This window comes from Rana temporaria, chromosome 2 (genome assembly GCF_905171775.1).
Source record: "Rana temporaria chromosome 2, aRanTem1.1, whole genome shotgun sequence".
In the NCBI taxonomy this organism is placed as follows: Eukaryota; Metazoa; Chordata; class Amphibia; order Anura; family Ranidae; genus Rana; species Rana temporaria.
Genome location: NC_053490.1, coordinates 30,823,949 through 30,837,243, shown reverse-complemented (window position 1 = coordinate 30,837,243; position 13,295 = coordinate 30,823,949).

Genomic DNA, 13,295 nt, shown 5'->3' with positions numbered 1-13,295 from the left:
CTTACAAGTGTGTAGACACCTGCGGTTGCCCCAGAGATTGAATATCTTCAGAGATTGTGCATTCAGTTGTCCTCTGTCATGAGAAAGGCGACTCTGGAGACGGTAACCAGCTGCGTCCCATAGCATGACCAGTCGAGTTTTCGACCATGGGGCTTCATTATTCATCCTTAATCAATATTAGTTTGGCTCTTGAGTAATGTTGCTGTGATGTGGCCTACACATATCAAACAAATGGTGTTTGTTTTACCCTGCGAGTGATACATTCATCATCACAAGTGTCCTGAACAAGAGCAGACATCAATTAGCAATATAACAGCATGCTTCATCTGGAAAAGAGGTTAGTGAAACCCACCACCTTCAACCATTACAGCTAAATTATCCCCCCAAAAAAAAGTGTCTACTGCAATCCCGGTCTTCAAAGGCAGAGTCTAATGAATTTTTTTGCAAGCTCATATTATTATTATTAATGAAGTGTTTTCACTCTAAAGTAGTTTTCCAATAAGACTTAAGATACATGTTTGTGGATAAGCCACTAGAACCAACGGTCCAAACTGTTGTCTGCCTATGAAGCCTTGTTGTACAGCCCTCAGCCCTTTCATATGCTAAATAACCCGTGTGGCCCCATAGTGATGTCAGGGGCCACAACTGAGGTCCACCCTGTATGTACCAAGTGGACCACCACTGCTCATTAGCCTGATGCAACTATTTACATCAAGCTTATATCTTTACACCCCATACACTATGGGCCAGATTCATAAACGATGTACGCCGGCGTATCTCCAGATACGCCGCCGTAATTTCAAATGTGCGCCGTCGCATCTTTACGCCAATTCACAAAGCGAGATACGTCCAAAAACATGGCTTCAGCCGTCCGACATAACTTGCCTACGCCGGCGTATCGTGGGAGCATAGTTACGCTGGACACATTCGGCGCTCCCATTATAAATATGCAAATGAGCTAGATACGCTGATTCACGAACGTACTTGCGCCCGGCGTATTAATATATGCTGTTTACGTAAGGCGTATGAGCGGCGTAACTTTACCCCTCATAAAGCAGGGGTAAGTCATGTTAAGGTATGGACGTTGGAAACGTCGGAACAGCGTCGTATTTTACGTCGTTTGCGTAAGTCGTACGTGAATGGGGATGGGCGTAGGTTATGTTCACGTCAACTAAGCATTGAGCCGGCGTAACTTAGGGAGAAAATTTGACGTAATACTGAGCATGCTCGCGAATGCGCCGTTTGTTAGGCGCGTCATTTACGTAGGGTCACGATTCATTTCCATACAACACTCCCCCTACCAACCTACTTTGAATTAGGCGGGCTTACGCCAGCCAATTTTTCGATACGCCACCGCAACTTACGGAGCAAGTGCTTTGTGAATACTGCACTTGCCTGTCTAAGTTGCAGCGGCGTAGCGTAAATAGGATACGCTCGCACAAAGATGCGCCCAGGTACGTGAATCTGGCCCTATATTTTCAAAATTATTGGGACGCCTGCCTTTACACGCACATGAACTTTAATGGCATCCCAGTCTTAGTCCGTAGGGTTCAATATTGAGTTGGCCCACCCCTTTGCAGCTATAACCGCTTTAACTCTTCTGAGAAGGCCGTCCACAAGGTTTAGGAGTGTGTATATGGGAATGTTTGACCATTCTTCCAGAAGTGCATTTATGAGGTCAGGACGAGAAGGCCTGTTTCACAGTCTCCATTCTAATTCATCACAAAGGCATTCTATCAGGTTGAGGTCAGGACTCTGCGCAGGCCAGTCAAGTTCCTCCACCCCAATCTGCTTTATCCATGTCTTTATGGACCTTGCTTTGTGTACTGGTCCAAATCATTTGGTGGAGGGGGGATTTGGTGGTGTGGGGGTTGTTTTACAGGGGTTAGGCTTGTCCCCTTAGTTCCATTGAAGGGAACGCTTAAGGCCTCAGCATACCAAGACATTTTGAACAATTTTATGCTCTCTACTTTGTGGGAACAGTTTGGGGATGGCCCCTTCCTGTTTCAACATGACTGCACACCAGTGCACAAAGCAAGGTCCATAAAGAGTCCTGACTTCAACCCGATAGAACACCTTTGAGATGAATTAGATCGGAGACTGCGAGCCAGGCCTTCTCTCCAACATCAGTGCCTGACCTCACAAATAAGCTTCCTTAAAGGGGATGTAAAGGTTTGTTTTTTATTTTCTAAATAGGTTACTTTAAGCTAGTGCATTGTTGGTTCACTTACCTTTTCCTTCCATTTCCCTTCTTAATGTTTTTTTTTCTTTGTATTCTTTGTCTGATTTTCTCACTTCCTGTTTCCCCTCAGTAAAGTGTTCTAAATGACTTTCCTCCGCTCGTATGATGGTGGAAAGCTTACTGAGGAGAAACAGGAATTGAGAAATTCAAACAAAGAAAAAAAACATTTAGAAGGGAAATGGAAGGAAAGGGTAAGTGAACCAACAATGCACAAGCTTAAAGGAACCTATTTAGAAAATAAGAGACAAACCTTTACAACCCCTTTAAGAATGGTCAAACATTCCCATAGACACACCTCTAAACCTTGTGGACAGATTTATATATGTGGAATTTCATATGAATTCATTGTTCTAATTTTGAGTCCATGTGTCAAATGTTCCTTTATTTATGAGATATGTTCTTGATGTTACGACCAATAATTGCCTTTTATGACTCCCACCCATGTAATTATGCCCTATTCCCTTTTGTTTTTGATACTTTGATACACGGAATAAAAAAAAATATATTTTTTATATAAACAACTTGTTACTTGTTTTATACAATACCTTGCTGCTAAAAAAAAAAAAAAACATGAGGGATCTCCCATTCAATCCCAAAAGAGTTAAAAAAGTTCATGTAAAGTCAGGTGTCGCAATACTTTTGACAATATTGTGTGTGTATATATAATACAAATATTGAAAAAAATGATACATACCCTTTAGGAGCTGGCAGTCCCCATTCACAAGTAAGCATAACATACAAAATATAAAAAAAATTGCAACTTACCTTTTTTTATATACTGTACTCTGGACCCTCCAGCAAGGAAAAATCCTACATAGTTCTCTTTGTTTTTGAAGGAACAAGGCAGCTGTGTTTGCCATACTGTGCAGGCAAATCTTCATTATCAACACTGTCTGTTTTAACAAAGGGTTAAAGGTGTAGTGTTGAGGCTTGGCTTCTTGCATTGTAACAGGAAAAAAACCCTGGGAATCAATCTCTCCCTCCCTTAGGGCCATCCACTGGTTGCCCGTAAAAGACAGAATTACGTTTAAGGCACTATGCTTGACATACAAATGTCTTCAAGGCAGGGCGCCCCAATATCTATGTGAAAAATTAAAATGTCACAACCCCAATCGTGTTCTCCGATCTACTAAACAAAATCTACTCCAAATACCCAAGGCCCGATACAAGTCCAAAGGAGAACGAAGATTTGCAGTCCAAGGACCTAGACCAGTGATGGCGAACCTTGGCACTCCAGATGTTTTGGAACTACATTTCCCATGATGCTACACTACACTGCAGAGTACATGAGCATCATGGGAAATGTAGTTCCAAAACATCTGGGGTGCCAAGGTACGCCATCACTGACCTAGACTATGGAATGCTCTACCAACCAGTATCCGAATGGAAGCGGATCACCTGGCCTTCAGGAAAAAACTCAAAACCCATCTATTCTGAAGGCAAAATACGGTAGGAAATGGATACCAAGCACCCTGAGGCGATTCAGTTTGCATGTGTTGCGCTATACAAGTTTCTCACTCACTCACTCATTGTATGAGGACAGACTTGGGACAGTCTCATACTAGCATTGTTGCAGTCGACCATGACACCTCCTCCTGAGAAACATATAAATGGTAAGACACATTAAAAAATAAAAATTAGACATTCTGTGCGAATAGGAACACACAACAAACATATAGGGCCGGATTCAGGTAGGGGCGCGCATTGTTACGCTACGCCGCCGTAAGTCAGAGAGGCAAGTGCTGTATTCACAAAGCACTTGCCTCCTAAGTTACAGCGGCGTAGCGTTAATGGGGCCGGCGTAAGCGCGCGTAATTCAAATGAGGATGAGGGGGCGTGTTTTATGTTAATTATTGGTGACCCGACGTGATTGACATTTTTCCCGAACGGCGCATGCGCCGTCCGTGGAATTTCCCAGTGTGCATTGCTCCAAAGTACGCCGCAAGGACATCATTGGTTTCGACGTGAACGTAAATTACGTCCAGCCCCATTCACGGACGAGTTACGCAAACGACGTAAAATTTTCAAATTTCGACGCGGGAACGACGGCCATACTTAACATTGGCTACGCCACCTAGGGGGTAGGTTTATCTTTACGCGACGTATCTCTTACGGAAACGGCGTATCTTTACTGCGACGAGCAAGTGTACGTTCGTGAATTGGCGTATCTAGTAATTTACATATTCTAGGCCAAAATCAACGGAAGCGCCACCTAGCGGCCAGCGGGAAAATTGCACCCTAAGATACGGAGGCACAGGCCGTCGTATCTTAGCTAGGTTTAAGTGTATCTCAGTTTGCGCATACACTTAAACTTACGACGGGCTTAGATTCCGAGTTACGTCGGCGTATCTACTGATACGCCGGCGTAACTCTTTGTGAATCCGGCCCATAGTGGGGTTTTCCCAAATTTGACTACACAAGTGGAAAATCCTTAAAATGACCTTCAAAACTCATAAAAATATATAGAAGAACAAAGGATCGGTATTTTGAAGATCTAATAAGTGGAACGGCTGTCTGTATCTTAACATGAACAAAGACACAGAGGGGCCACCCCTAACTCCAGGATTAATGGGGCCCTTAGATCAAATGCTTCCTGCGATGGTGGTTGTGTAACCAAATCATGAAAAGGAATAATATTTATATCTGCCAATAACAAGCTCCGAATGTATTGGAGTGTTTATGAACGCTGAGCTGTAACATCTGCTGCACAGTTTGTCTGTGACGATCTTTGTATCCGTGGTACCTATTTATTCAATTGATCACGAGTCAAAGCAGGGTATGGAATTCATTTCTCCACTTGTTTTCACAAAAGGCAATTATTAGCCGCATTTATTTTACGAAACCAGCTCCAACAACACACTGCGTCCTCAGTGTACACAATGGGGGGGATGTAACGCTCGACGGATGATGTATATTCTTTCTAATAGAATTACGCTCCAAATTTACAGCAGGTTAGGTTAGTGAAGACCTGGAATCCCATAAACATCTGGGTGCCCAACGTGCTGACAATAACCACGCTACTAACTAATGATAATGATGATTAAATTGCAATACTTGCGCTGTAAAGTGTGGAACAGGGAATATGTAATGGACAATAATATTTATGAGTGACTAGTGAAAATATTATTAGGTGAAAACAATATTATAAAACTTATAACAGTGAGACCAATACAAGGACAGTCCTTAATGAGCAAGTCTGCACTCCAGGGAGGTCCAGATCCAGTGCAGTCCTGCCGTGCATTAATGTGCTCCAAATGGAGATAAATCCTAATCTCCAGTGTAAAAATAAAAATGCAATCAAAAAAATTAAGATACGGAAAGTACACGGAAAACAGTCCTGAAGGAAGTATATATGAGACCCTTAGATCCGTAATATAGGTGAGAATAGGATAGTTGAGCCAACACCAAAGTTATATGTAAACACCTTTGATGAACCCAGCTGCTCACCTCGAGTTGACCACAGTATGTCCAGGTTAAAATGGTCTAGATGGTTACAATCCACAAATAACACATGTAAGTCTCCATCCGATGTTTAACATGAAAAAACACAAAGTAAAAAGACAAAAAGAGGCTGATGGTGAAATACCGTCACAAAAAAGATATTGGCAAATGGGATCTTGGCGAATGGGAATGCACTCACATGTGAGTGAGAGATCTCAGACTCATATCCACGAGTACCGCACTCGTCGGTCCCTCTATCTTTCCTCTGCTTCTTTCCACTAATTCTCAGGGTTCAGATGCTGGCTGTTTTGATCTCCCCAGGGTTTCTCAGTGTGTGACACTGTCTCAGCTGCTGTGGGCTTGTAGTAACTCCTATCCCTCTCTCATTAGCTCAGATGGAGCGCTCAGGTGGCGTTTGCAATGTGAAAAGGGGTGAAAGAAACATACCCATAGTATAGCCCAGTCAGCAATATAAACCGATTTTATTAAAAGTAACAGTAAAAACTCACATATCAATGCGGAAACTCAGCAACAATCCTTACGAGCGGCGAACTCGTATGTCCGTTCGTCAGATGTTTGTGGTGTGTCCTGCCTACCAATCCCGACGCGTATCGTCACGATCACGTGACTTCATCAGGGAATGACACGTGACACGTGATCGTGACGATACGCGTTGGGATTGGTAGGCAGGACACACCACAAACATCTGACGAACGGACATACGAGTTCGCCGCTCGTAAGGATTGTTGCTGAGTTTCCGCATTGATATGTGAGTTTTTACTGTTACTTTTAATAAAATCGGTTTATATTGCTGACTGGGCTATACTATGGGTATGTTTCTTTCACCCCTTTTCACATTGCAAACGCCACCTGAGCGCTCCATCTGAGCTAATGAGAGAGGGATAGGAGTTACTACAAGCCCACAGCAGCTGAGACAGTGTCACACACTGAGAAACCCTGGGGAGATCAAAACAGCCAGCATCTGAACCCTGAGAATTAGTGGAAAGAAGCAGAGGAAAGATAGAGGGACCGACGAGTGCGGTACTCGTGGATATGAGTCTGAGATCTCTCACTCACATGTGAGTGCATTCCCATTCGCCAAGATCCCATTTGCCAATATCTTTTTTGTGACGGTATTTCACCATCAGCCTCTTTTTGTCTTTTTACTTTGTGTTTTTTCATGTTAAACATCGGATGGAGACTTACATGTGTTATTTGTGGATTGTAACCATCTAGACCATTTTAACCTGGACATACTGTGGTCAACTCGAGGTGAGCAGCTGGGTTCATCAAAGGTGTTTACATATAACTTTGGTGTTGGCTCAACTATCCTATTCTCACCTATATTACGGATCTAAGGGTCTCATATATACTTCCTTCAGGACTGTTTTCCGTGTACTTTCCGTATCTTAATTTTTTTGATTGCATTTTTATTTTTACACTGGAGATTAGGATTTATCTCCATTTGGAGCACATTAATGCACGGCAGGACTGCACTGGATCTGGACCTCCCTGGAGTGCAGACTTGCTCATTAAGGACTGTCCTTGTATTGGTCTCACTGTTATAAGTTTTATAATATTGTTTTCACCTAATAATATTTTCACTAGTCACTCATAAATATTATTGTCCATTACATATTCCCTGTTCCACACTTTACAGCGCAAGTATTGCAATTTAATCTTTCTGTTTCACTTCAGTCTATCTAGGTAGACTTTTATATTTGCAGCAGTATTTTAGTTTGTCCCTCCCCTTTCACTTTTCAGACAGCGCAGGAGTTTACTCTATCTATAATGATAATGATGGTCTCTTAAAGCGGAGTTCCACCCAAAAATGGAACTTCCGCTTATCCCACTCCTCACCCCCTTACATGCCACATTTGGCATGTAATTTTTTGGGGGGGGCTTCAGGAGAAGGGGACTTCCTGTCCCACTTCCTCCTTCCGGCGAGGGGCTGCAAAGGCGATTAAGCTTAATCGCCTTTTGGCAGCCCCTCCCTGTAGGCGATCGCCTAGGACACGTGACAGGTCCTAGGCGATCGCCTGTCCAATCAAACAGCGCAGCGCCGGGCCGCGCCGCGCATGCGCAGTGCCGCTCGCGCATGCGCAGTGGGTGCCCGGCCGTGAAGCCGAAAGCTGTCATGGCCGGGTGCCCACAGTGACAATGAAGACGCCGGCCGGGGAGGGGGGGGGCCGAGGAGCGGAGCCCCGGCCGGCGCGTCGCTGGAACGCTGGAGCAGGTAAGTGTCTGTTTATTAAAAGCCAGCAGCTACACTTTTTGTAGCTGCTGACTTTTAATAAACATAAATATTGGCTGGAACTCCCCTTTAAAGGGTGTGTATAGCCCAGCCATAAACATATCTTACTTGTTCTCCTTAGGCTGGCCATACATATATATATATATATATATATATATATATATATATATATATATATATATATATATATATATATATATATATATATATATATATATGTATTTTTTTTTCTAACACTCATCCATTCATGCTAAACAGCATGTATGGATGGGTCCCTCTCTGTGGCTATTGTATTTTGACAGCCATCTTTGCCAGCCGTCAATGTTCCCGAACATCCGATTGGATGCAGGCTCCGTTCCACGCACAAATTTTTTATTTGGCTCCTTCAGTTCTTCACTTTAAATACGTTTTTATTGAAGTTTTTTCAGATTATGACATGAAAAAGTATTTGAAAAAAATAGGGCTGCGGAAATTAACGATTAATTTCTCGATTAATCGTAAAAAAAAAATTATCGATCAAAATAATTTTAATAGGTACTCACCTCTCAATCCGCGGATTGCGTGGTGTGACGATTGAGCCCATAGGAAAGGCCGTGGCTTTGGCCTAGCTCCATAACGGTGGCCATCTTGGTATAACCGGCAGCAGCCTAGGTGAGCGGCGCAATGAGGTCATCATTACCTGCCTCAACTGCTCATGGATCTGCCTGCTTGTGTAGTGGTAAGCAAGCAGACAATTGTATATACAGTGGGGGAGATGTGGATATTACAGTGGAGGAGATGTGGATATTATAGTGGGGAGATGTCTGTGGATATTACAGTGGGGGAGATGTGGATATTACAGTGGGGGTGGGGGAGATGTGGATATTACAGTGGGGAGATTGTGGATATTACAGTGGGGAGATGAGGTGGACATTACAGTGGGGGAGATGTGGATATTACAGTGGGGGAAGATGTGGATATTACAGTGATGGAGATGTGGATATTACAGTGATGGAGATGTGGATATTACAGTGGGGAGATGATGTGGACATTACAGTGGGGGGAGATGTGGATAATACAGTGGGGAAATGTGGATACTACAGTGGGGAGATGTGGGGAGACAACGTGGATATTACAGTGGGGGAGATGTGGATATTACAGTGGGGAGACGACGTGGATATTACGGTGGTGGAGATGTGGATATTACAGTGGTGGAGATGTGGATATTACAGTGGGGAGATGATGTGGACATTTCAGTGGGGGGGAGATGTGGATATTACAGTGGGGGAGATGTCTGTGGATATTACAGTGGGGGAGATGTCTGTGGATATTACAGTGGGGGAGATGTCTGTGGATATTACAGTGGGGGAGATGTCTGTGGACATTACAGTGGGGGAGATGTCTGTGGACATTACAGTGGGGAGATGTGGATATTACAGTGGGGGAGATGTCTGTGGATATTACAGTGGGGAGATCTCTGTGGATAATACAGTGGGGAGATGTGGATATTACAGTGGGGGAGATGTCTGTGCATATTACAGTGGGGAGATGTCTGTGGATATTACAGTGGGGGAGATGTCTGTGGATATTACAGTGGGGGAGATGTGGATATTACAGTGGGGGAGATGTGGATATTACAGTGGGGAGATGACGTGGACATTACAGTAGTGGAGATGTGGATATTACAGCGGGGAGATGTGGATATTACAGTGGGGGAGATGTGGATATTACAGTGGGGGTGGGGGAGATGTGGATATTACAGTGGGGAGATGATGTGGACATTACAGTGGTGGAGATGTGGATATTACAGTGGGGGAGATGTGGATATTACAGTGGGTGGGAGATGTGGACAAATGTGGACATTACAGTGGGGGAGATGTGGATATTACAGTGGGGAGATGTGGATATTACAGTGGGGGAGATGATGTGGATATTACAGTGGGGGGAGATGTGGACATTACAGTGGGGGAGATGTGGATATTACAGTGGGGGAGATGACGTGGATATTACAGTGGGGGAGATGTGGATATTACAGTGGGGGAGATGATGTGGATATTACAGTGGGGGAGATGTGGACATTACAGTGGGGGGGGGAGATGTGGATATTATAGTGGGGGGGGGGGGAGATGTGGACATTACAGTGGGGGAGATGTGGATATTACAGTGGGGGAGATGACGTGGATATTACAGTGGGGGAGATGACGACATTACAGTTATAATTAATCAAAATTAGCTGATTAATCGATTTAGAAAAAACGATTAATCGAACACGAAAATTTTAATCAATAACAGCCCTAGAAAAAAACAATACACTATTAATTTCCAGAACAATAGTCATCAATCGCATGAGTCAAGAGTCAGGTGGTGTGCTGCAGAGTTACCCGTGCAGGATTGCCCCAAGGTGGTTCCCACTCATGGTAATTACCACCCCTTACGCTGGACATTTTCAGCTTATTGGCCCTCGATCCATATCTTGGTATGAAGTAACTTTAATTGTTAATAGTCTACCGACTCCCTTTCACATTGTTATCTTCACAATTTGCCTACAATTAGTCACTATTGAACAATTAATTTAGTTCATACCAATTCGTTTAGATTTCTCCAACACACTATTGATGCACATTACTTACTACATTCCTTTTAACAGAGGCCCATATCGATTGAATTCACTCATTTCATCCAACCACGATCACAGAACCACATCCACCCTGCGAGTTTGCCTGCATCGGCTGACCTCTGCTGGTGCTCCCCCACAGCTCCCAGAAATGACTCCCTCTGGGTGATCCGCGACCTTTGGTTCCACACTACTTTCACACAGACACCCTGTAAGTAATATGCCCTTGGGGAACTTTACTATCACTGAAACTTGCCATTTATTACCATTGCCCATCGATTTGGGTATTAATCAATCAATATTAATTATCCTTCTTATATAATTCTGTTCACGTGCCCCGCTCCTGAAGATTGGCCACAGTCATGAAACGTGTCGAGCTACAGGTGACGTGTACTTTGCTATGCCCATTTTAACCATTGTATGTTTACAACCATAGATGATTGGCTTTATGTATGTTCTTATTTACTCCTCATGGGACGATACAATGAATTTTAGGTTAGGGATTCATTGGACCCTATAATTGGGCACTAATGTGTATGTATGTGTATGTGATCCAATGGACTTTATATCACTGCCTGTACTAACAGACTACTTCTGTTGGGGTTTAAGAGAGGCCCAGATTACATTGACTTATTGTAATACTTGTGTTTAAGTATGGTTATTGTTCGAGTTCATATTACTACCATGTATGACTCGAATTGGGTTTCGATGTATTATTAACATAATGCACCTGACTATGAACTATTAAATATATTGTACACAATCTTATTTGTCTAATTTTTCCATACCCACATGTTTCATTTAAAGTCCCGATTTCCCTCTCCCTTGCCCTATCTTCCCTTCCCCTTCCCTTTCCCTACCCATAATCTTTATTGGGGGTAGGTCAAGAGTCAGTAGATATTCTGAATCATAGGTTGATATTGCGAGAGTGGTCTAAAGCCTTGGCTCCTTCAGTTTTTCAATTGAGAGATATTGGAAGGGAGGTGTGGCCTTTTAACTGAGGGGTGTCAGAAGGTAGGCAGCTTTTAAATCGCAAGATATTGGAAGGAAGACGGATTTTCAACCGAGTGATGTCGTAAGGAAGGCAGCTTTTCGATCGAGAGATGTCAGAAGAGAGGTGGCTTTTCAATCAATAGATGTTTGAAAGGAGGCAGCTTTTCAATCGAGAGATGACAAAAGAGAGGTTGCTTTTCAATCGAGAGATTCAGGCAGAAAGCGGCTTTTTAACTAAGGGATATTGAGTGGCAGGTGGCTTTTAAATCAAGGGATGTTAGGAAGGAGGTGATTTTTTAATCGAAAGATATCAGGCGGGAGGTGGCTTTTTAACCACTTGAAGACCAGACCTTTTCTGGAACTTTTTATTTAAAGGTTTAACTCTAGCAAAAGTATTTTTTGCTAGAAAATAACTTAGAACCCCCAGAATTTCAGTAGCGCTATTTCTGCCCTGTACTTTGGCTACATTGTGTCACTTTTAGGCTTCATTTCCATGGACGTTTTTAAAATAAATAAACATTTTTACACAACAGAGTGAGAATATCTAGCTGCCAGCGGTTAGACCGCAAAGGGCGATGGCTCTTTTGAGTCTCTGTAGAGTCACTTGGTAAAGGTTCAACTGCAGTCAGTGACTCGGGGGCCTTAGGTGGCAGGGGACCAGGCGTGTCTTCTATTTTTTCTTCACCTGAGTTGACCTTCGAATCAGTACAGTGTGGGGTAGACAGGCTTTTCAGGCTCTCCATTCCAACGCCGTTAGGCTCGAGGCTATGAGAGGCTAGAAACTCAAGCACAAGGGATGGCAGGAATCAGTCAGTTGGAGCTTCACACACTGGGGAAAGATCAAAAGCCTCCCAGCCAACGGTCAGTTTCCTGGAGCAATCCACACCCATTACAAAAGGTCTCAGCATATTTCAATGTAGGCATTTCTTTAGGGGGTCAGGCTCCTCCAAGACCAGATCATAGACAGTGGTAGGTAGGAAAGTCTTCCCAACCACCTGGTACAGGGTGTGCTCCCACTTGGGTTTCAGTTTGCTTGCTCGTCTGTGCTTGGCATTCTTTACCAACATGTGGTTCTCCGGTTGCAGTGGCAATGCTTTCAAGGAAGGTTCAGGAGCCATTTCCTTGTGCTTGTCCAACACCACCTGTTTGGCCTTTTGCATCCTCTCCAAATGTTCCTTTACCCAAGAACTAGGTGTTCTGGGCAAGGGGTGCTCCAGTGTCCCCAAAAGGAGGTCCATAGGCATCCTGCCATACCGTGCAAACATTAGAAAGAAGGGCATGTGTGCATTGGACTTGTGGATGGTGTTGTAATAGGCCCCTACCACAGCCCCCACGTGTTGGTGCCACCAAACTAGGTTGCTCAGCTCTAGGGTCTGCAGCATTCCCAGCAGGGTGCAGTTGAATCACTCACAGGCACCATTGTCTTAGGGGTGATAGGGGGTGGTGTGAGATTTATGCATGTCACTAAGGCCACATACACACGGTCGGTTTGGTCCGATGAGAATGAACCGAAGTTCATTTTCATCGGACCAAACCGACCGTGTGTATGGGCTATCGGTCTGTTTTCCTTCGGTCCAAAATTTCTAAACATGCTTCAAAACCGAACCGATGGACCGCTGCCCCATCGGACCAAACCGATGGTTAGTACAGAAAAGCATCGGTTCAAAACACGCGCATGCTCAGAATCAAGTCGACGCATGCTTGGAAGCATTGAACTTCGTTTTATTCAGCACGTCGTGTGTTTTACATCACCGCGTTCTGACCCGATCGGA